Source organism: Lathyrus oleraceus, chromosome 7 (genome assembly GCF_024323335.1).
Source record: "Lathyrus oleraceus cultivar Zhongwan6 chromosome 7, CAAS_Psat_ZW6_1.0, whole genome shotgun sequence".
Lineage (NCBI taxonomy): Eukaryota > Viridiplantae > Streptophyta > Magnoliopsida > Fabales > Fabaceae > Lathyrus > Lathyrus oleraceus.
In genome coordinates, this window is record NC_066585.1 from 353,550,682 (window position 1) to 353,558,488 (window position 7,807).

Here is a 7,807-nt window from a genome sequence, read left to right on the forward strand (position 1 = left end):
TGTACTCACCACCTGCTAATTTATAATACAAAGAGCTAGGTGGTTGCTTTTTTTAAAAGCATTATTTTCATATGTATGATACATTGATTCTCTAGTGGTATACTTTTAAATAATTGGCAGTGATGTCAATTTACTTTTATCAATAAATATAGTAAGTAGTTGCAAGGTAATTTATTAAAATTATTGGATACTTCCTTCGTAAACTATGGCTGTATGGCTGGCATAAATCATAATATATGATAATGTTGACTTTAATTTGTTAATAGTTTTTGCTTATATGACATGATAACGTGTACAAATTTGAGTAATTAGATTTCAAGAAGACACAGACACATGTATTAAGGTTGTGACCAATTCAGTGGGAAAATTAGAAGAATGATGAGATATTGATCTTCAAATTAGGATTGTAATAGGTTTTTCAATTTGCACAATAATTTCCTTCCCGTTAAGTATGATTGTATTTGATATCTCAATTCATATAAGCTATTTCTTTGTTTTTACGGATTAAAATTGGAAAGTTGTAGTCATCCAAAATTCCTTGACTCACCATATCTATTAAGATTTTAGAATCACCAAAATCTTCGATCCACACAAAATTCTCCATATCTTAATAGTGCGAACATCACACAAACCAATATATATATATATATATATATATATATATATATATATATATATATATATATATATATATATATATCCCCTCATTGAATTCCGTGAACAATCTTTGATTAAAACTCTGCAACTAGCAATGGAAGTATAACTTTTAGAAATATCATCACAATTGAGCTTAAACTAATTGATATATGAGCGATACTAGAAAACATGTCCGATCTCTAGTCTCGACAACGTTACGTTGTTATGCATACAATTCTTATTCTTGATCTCTCTAACAAGACGTGTGATTGTTTTTGTTGGCTTACTTAGGCGTTGAAAGCTCTCCTCAAAGAGTTTTTAGAATCCCAAGTACTCCCTCCGTTTTTTATTATAAGTCGTTTTTGACTTTTCACACGTATTAAGAAATATAATAGTTGTGGTATAAAAATGAGAAATTATGAAAGATTTTACAAAATTGTCCTTCATTAATGGTATTGAAAAGACAAAATGATATAATTGAAAGGAGAGAGAATAATAAATATTTAAGGGTATAATAGGAAACATAACATTAATGATTCATTGATATTATAAAGCGACTTATATTGTGGTACAAAATATTTTTTCAAAGCGACTTATAATAAAAAACGGAGGTAGTATAACTAGCACATGCGGTTGTTGTACCATATGTAACAAGTACTGACAGGCAACGTCCATTATATATTTATATGGGTTATTTATATGATTGTTTATTGTTATTACAAATGATTGATTAATTTCTTTAGGCAATTAGTTACCTAAAATATTTTGATTTGGTGTGAGACAACATGTATTTTCTTTTTCTCTTGTAATTGTTTCAGCATTGATTTCAAGAATTGGTTATACTTTAATTCTTCTAAAAGTTTGCAAAGATGCATTTGAAAAAAAGTATTTTAATTCAAATTAGGTCGAAGAAGATTTTATTAAATCATATATTTAAATAAAAAAAATTATTGAATATGATTTAAATAAAATATATGTATTTAGTTTTATTAAAGAAGTTTTGAAATGTTGTTTTCTTATTCAACTCATTTTTTTTATTAACCTCTATTGGATTTATCTCTCTCTCTCTCTCTGATCGTTTTGGCTATATTTAAGGAAATGGTTCTCCTTATTTGAAGACTTGTTTTTTTGTTGAAGAATTGTTAATCCAGCGTTACATTTTGTGTTTAGAAGAGTCTTCGTGTTTTCTTGTGTAATACTTTATCTTGAGAGTCTTTCTTATTTTAGAAAGATAGAGTATTTAGTGTGTAATTATAATTTGAATCACTACATATTTTTTCTTGCAAAGACTTGGGAGAGTGTTCAAATAAAAGTTAGGAGATCTTTGTTTCAGTGGGATACTAAGTTGAAATTCATAGGTAGTATTAGCAACTGACATTGAATCGAATAATTTCAGGTAAGATCGTTGTGTATTATTGACTACATAAATTAGTGAATTTCATTTCGCTTAGGCTACAACCCTCTAGACATAGGCGATGTTGTATCGAATTAGGTTACCAATTATCTGTCTTATTTACCATGTATTTTTTATTTGTCCATTGCTCTTTTCAGATCATATTGTCTCACACATTGTTGCAATATTGTGTGTGAAGTCTTGTTGTTGACCAAACAAAATTTCAATTAGTATCAGAGCAAGCATCTTATTCTGGTTGAGAATGCTCCAATATTTTTAATCTATTTTGTTCAAACTGGACAAATCCAAAGAAGGAGGATCTGTTAATGGACCACTGATTCTTGATGATACTAATTATGATTATTGGAAGACTCGTTTGGTTGTTCTACTTAATTCCATCGATAATAAGAATTGGAAAGCGATCATTGATCATGCGTATTTTTTCATTTTTATTTTAGTTTTATTTTCATGTTTTCGTTGTATTTTATTCGCATAGTACTTCAAAACTTGGGTGTTCTCACTGTGTTCAAGTATATGGCGATTGACATCAACTATGGAAGGTTTCGGAAGAAAAAGTAGAGAAAAATAAGCAATCAGCTACCCTGATGAGTGGGTCGTCATTACTCATGACCACAATCATCACCCATCATAAAAAAGAAGTCAAAGCTAAAGAACCCATGACGAGTAGGCCGTCATTGCAAATGACACAGTCATGGCCCAAGGAATCAGAATTACAAAAGATGATTGGCAGGTTATCTGCTATAGTTCCTCGTTTTATCCACTTTCTCATTTCGTCTCAACCTTTTCTCAACAATTCTCCTACAACTCTGCATGATTTTTGGGGCATTTGGAGTGCAAAAATGTGTATAAACAGGGTTGTAACTCAGAGAAAAAGGGTCCAGTCACATTTGTACTAAATAACTATTTTAGGAAAATTTAAAGTATATTTTATCATTGTTGTTGTCTTTTATTTCTCAATTGCATTTTCATTGGATCATTGTTGTACTCATGGATCAAAGTCCCCATTCGGAGAACCTTCAATTTCATTAGCCTTTATTTCACTTACAGGTTCTGTCTTTATTGTTCTATTTAACATGGCAGAGTAAATTATTTAGAGTCTGAAACATGAGGACCATCATACTGATAGAACTCATGCAAATTAAATAGATATTTAATTGTAACGAGAATGAAAATTATATTTTGCAATTTCTTTTATGAAAAGAAGAGATTCACTACGAAAGTAGGAGCGTCGAGATACCGTTTTCCCGCGCCAAAAGGGCGGAAACGGTATCCGAATTAGAAATTCATACTTTTGATTTTTAGACTGTGAAAGCATCTCAAAATTAATCGAGAGACTACTGTATTTTGAAAATAATATTTAAACTTGCAAATTTGCATCGTGAAAGTAGGCGACTGCGGGTTTAGATTCCAGTAACACACTAATGAAAGTAGGCGTTACCCTTAATTTCAATATTTTCTACAAAAATATAATTCTCGTTATAATAAATGCAGCGAATCGTATGAGCAAAGTTGGTAGATAGAAATCATTATTTAGGCCTCTTGTTTTAATATTGAATAAAATCAAATTATTTTTTGTTGCAAACAAAAAACAAAATTTGCATAGTCATAGTTTTACATAAAAGAGATAGAAAACAATATTTGAATGTTTGGTCTATGTGGATATGATATATTTTTATACTATTTGATATAGTCGTATACTTATAGCCTATAAAGTTATTGGTGCCATTGTTGGTGGCCAAATTTTGTTTAGTATCCTTAATCCGTTGTTTAAATGTATAAACTAAGGGGAAAAATTCGTTTTCATTTTCTCGTTCTCGATTTTATGCGAAGAACGTGTAGCACAGGGAAACTCGCTGAATTGATTAACAAAATCAAATTCTATCTCAACGAGAGACGTTGATTTCTTAGAAACCAACAAGCAATGGTCGATCATGACAATCGACCGCTAAAAGAATATGTAGTACCCTCGAATGAAGAACCACATTCAAGCATTGTTCGTCCTGCCATAGCGGCGAACACTTTTAAATTTAAACCCTCTCTGGTGCTAATGATGCAGCATAACCCGTTTTCTAGTTCCCCGACAGATGGCCCGAACTTTCACTTTTGATTTTCGTTGAATATTGTGATACCCTTAAGTGCAATGGAGACGGTCCATAAGTCATTCAACTTTGTTTATTTCCATGATCCCTTATGGGTAGAGCTAAAGCATGGTTGCAATCTCTCATGTCTAGTTCCATTATGACATTGAATGAACTTAAGAAAGCTTTCCTAGCTAGATTCTTCCCGTCAAGTAAGACGACGCAACTTAGGAACCATATTACCTGTTTTAAGCAGATGGGGTGAATCACTCGTCGAAGCATGTGAGTTGCACAAGGAACTGATGAGAATATGCCAACACCATAAACTTAAGAAGTTTATCATCATCCACACCTTCTATAATGGTCTTCTCTATAATACGAGAATGACCATGTGTAAGACCCCAATTTTGACCCTAAGATCCCTCATGTTATCTCATCATTTGCATTGGCTTTGGGATCACACCTTGGCATCCTCCTTACCCATCAGTCATTGGGTTTGCATAGGGAGAGATCACCAAGTACTATTTGATTATATAATACTTTATTTTCTTTTATTTACTAACCAAAATTCCAAAAATGTGTCTATGTGTAGCTTTGTTTCTTTTGTAGGCAGTGTGTGTGTCCACATGTGCCTCATCAAGCTCACATATAGGGTTTGAAACCCTCAATGCAAAGAGAAGGCCAAGGAAATGTTCACATTGGTTCTAAGAATCATATATGGATCCCCATATTCTCTATTTGTCATTTTGATCAAGAATTCATCAAGACTTTGAAGCTTGTTTGCCTTGGAAGCCCTAATTCATTTAGGTATCTTGTGTAACTTCCTCAACAAGTTTCCTCATCAATTGATAAAATATTTCAAGGTATACTTAATTTTACACCATCTCAAGCATATATGATCCTCCATGAGCCCAAAAGATCAAAATGAAATTACACAAATGCCAAGTGTGCAGAATTGGGAATGTGAGTGTGATTAGAGAATGGGCCTTAGGCCCATGAATTCTCCTGTAACCAAAAATGATCCACAACAATTCTGCTTGGGGTGCGATCAACAGTCTTAGGGTCTGCACTCTGATGAGATAAAGGCCCACCTGATGGGCCCAATCCTCCAAACTGCCTCAACAAAAACGCTACAAAAAGAACCTGGGCCTAACGCTCCAAAAAGGCCTACCAGATCCACCACCGGCCAGGTTCAATGGAAGGCCACAAGTCGTCCTTGGAAAATTAAATTAACCTAGCTAGTCCTAGGGTTAAACAAACGGTACATTGGCCATTAACTCCTAAACCTTGGGATTAAGAGGATATTAATCAGCCTCCAACCATTAAATACGTAAGAAGTATTGGAATAAGGACCACTCACTGCTCAGATTTAAAACTCCATTCTTTTCCCTCTCGTCTCCCTCCGCCGTGTCGGAGGCCATCATCTGGCGGCAGAGACAAATCAAAACAACAATCAAGACTAAAACCCAACCCTGTTCTGTGCACTAAATCTAAAAATCCCAATGAAAAATCCTGATTCAACCAGAGTTGTTCAAACCAAAGCCAAAAGGTGAAGAACCCTAGGATAATCAAAGTCAAATTAAATGGTGCACACTCATAGATTCTCGCTCATGGATGAGGGCTATTGATGCCAAGAACATCCTCTACACCATGGTAACAATATTACGAAAAGAAGAAAAGGAAGAAGATTTACCTCTGGCGAAGGTTGAATCGGAGAAGACGAAGATGCATCAGAAGAATGCTTGAATCAGGTAAATCTCAATCCTAGCTCTTCCCTTTGATCCTCTTCTTCTTCTAAACTTCTTCTGTAAATTGTAGGAATTGAGAGAACTGTGGATTCTGTGCTATCGCTGCGTCATCTTGCGTCGTGGTTTTTGTATGCGCGAAATTGAGAATTGAAGGTGAGATTGAGAGAACTCTCTGAGTTGGAGAGAGATTGAGAGTGTAGAGTGTTGGGTTCTTGCAAATGGCGATTCTAAAACTACCTGGTGAATGATGGATGTGTATAAATAGCAGTTGGATTTAACAGAGATAATCTCTGTTAAATCCTGCTTAGCTCCAGTCAATTGAGGGTTAGCAGTTCCCTTAAAAAGGGTTCGTTAGATAAGTTTGTTAGAGTTGTTAGTTATATCCAAAGTTAGTTAGAGTGAATCAGTTATGTTAGTTTTTTTAGTTGGATGTTAGTTGAAGTCTCTGTTATGACTATGTTGATTTGGACTTTGGAAAAAACCAGTTAATGAATTGACTATTAAATTCAAACTAACTGATGCAAAAAACTGTTATACATTGCAGGTGTCTTGAGGTGGAAAAAGAGGATGTTCAAGGTGTGAAGAATTTCTGTTGAAAAATTTCCAGGCCAAAGATTCCTGCCTATGAAGTGAAGTAAGTTTCCATTTATATAGCCTCTAATTATGTTATGATTTTCATTCCTTCAAATTTTTTAGAGTTTGTGTGGAGTTTTGTGAGAAGTTTGTTACGGTTAGTTGAAAGACGGTTAGAGTTTGTTGAAACAATTAGGAGGTTGAAATGTTAGTTAGAGGTGGTGAATGGAAATTGATTAGAGAAATTTTGTTAAGGATTGGGATTTGATGTCATTCTCATATGCATCGTTCTGTTATTTGTTTGTAGTATTCTTTGATATGGTGGCTAATAAGATTTTATTGCGTAATCCTGCAGGTTGACCGAATGGCCACATGAGGAGTTATTGTATAAGGATCGAGAAAACTGTTCCTTCTGTGAGCCTTGTATTCAATCTTTGTTGTGGAGATTTTCTGCTAAGTATCTAACACGCCTTGTATTCAATCTTGTTGTGGAGATGTTCTGCTAAGTATCTAACTCCCCTGAATTTTCTTGGTTCTGTTATACCCTGTTGTTGTTATGATTGGTTACGAATTGTAATGACATTGTTGTGGGCAGATCTGCTATGGGCCTGATCTATTCCATCACGAACAAAATGGATAGACTGAACAGTGTAAGCTCCAAGTTGACACAACAACTTTTCCAAATTTTTCACATAACAGCTTTTTTGCAAAATTTCTAAAGAACAGCTTTTTGCAACAGGTTGTAGGTTGTCCTGGAGTGCATTGGAATGAGCCATGGGAAGATGTGCATTGGAAGGAGACGAGACCGCGTTGGATGTTCCGGATTGATCTTGGTAGATATAGCTATGTTTGAATATTGTAATATGTTTTGGAACTTGTTAAATGAATGCGTTTATGTGTTGTAATTTGAGTACATGGCAAGGTAAACTTGAATATGTATGGTTATTTTGAAGTTTGAATGGCTCAATGAGAAATGCTCGAGTCGAAAATTTGTACGTTGTTGGAAATGGCATAATTGATGTATGGAAAATGCCTTGAAGTATATAATTTAAAATAGTTATGTATTTGGAACATGAACTTTGAGCTTGCAGTTGTAAATTGAATGAAATGTAATGTTTGGATTGCTTTGGACATGGATTATTGGTTATAGAATGAAGTACGCAATTGAGATGGAAAGAAAAGTTATAGCTTTGAATTTGAATATGGTTTTTAATAATGGTGTATGATGAATGTTTAGTCCATGTCTTGGTTTGGAATTGAAACGTGAACATGGCTTGAAATTGTGAGGTGGATTAGTTTAAATTGAATGATTAAATTGTGTATGTAAATGTGATTTGGTTTGATGCTATTGTAATGAA

The 7,807-nt window shown here is 33.9% G+C and overlaps 1 long non-coding RNA gene across 1 annotated transcript; it reads left to right on the forward strand.

Moving 5' to 3' along the window:
• Positions 1-5,406: 5,406 nt before the first annotated feature.
• On the forward strand, positions 5,407-7,526 carry LOC127105336 (uncharacterized). Its single transcript, XR_007794990.1, has 5 exons — positions 5,407-5,879; positions 5,947-6,029; positions 6,421-6,510; positions 6,805-7,099; positions 7,189-7,526. It is a non-coding gene; the product is annotated as an uncharacterized LOC127105336 (long non-coding RNA).
• The last annotated feature ends 281 nt before the right edge of the window (positions 7,527-7,807 follow it).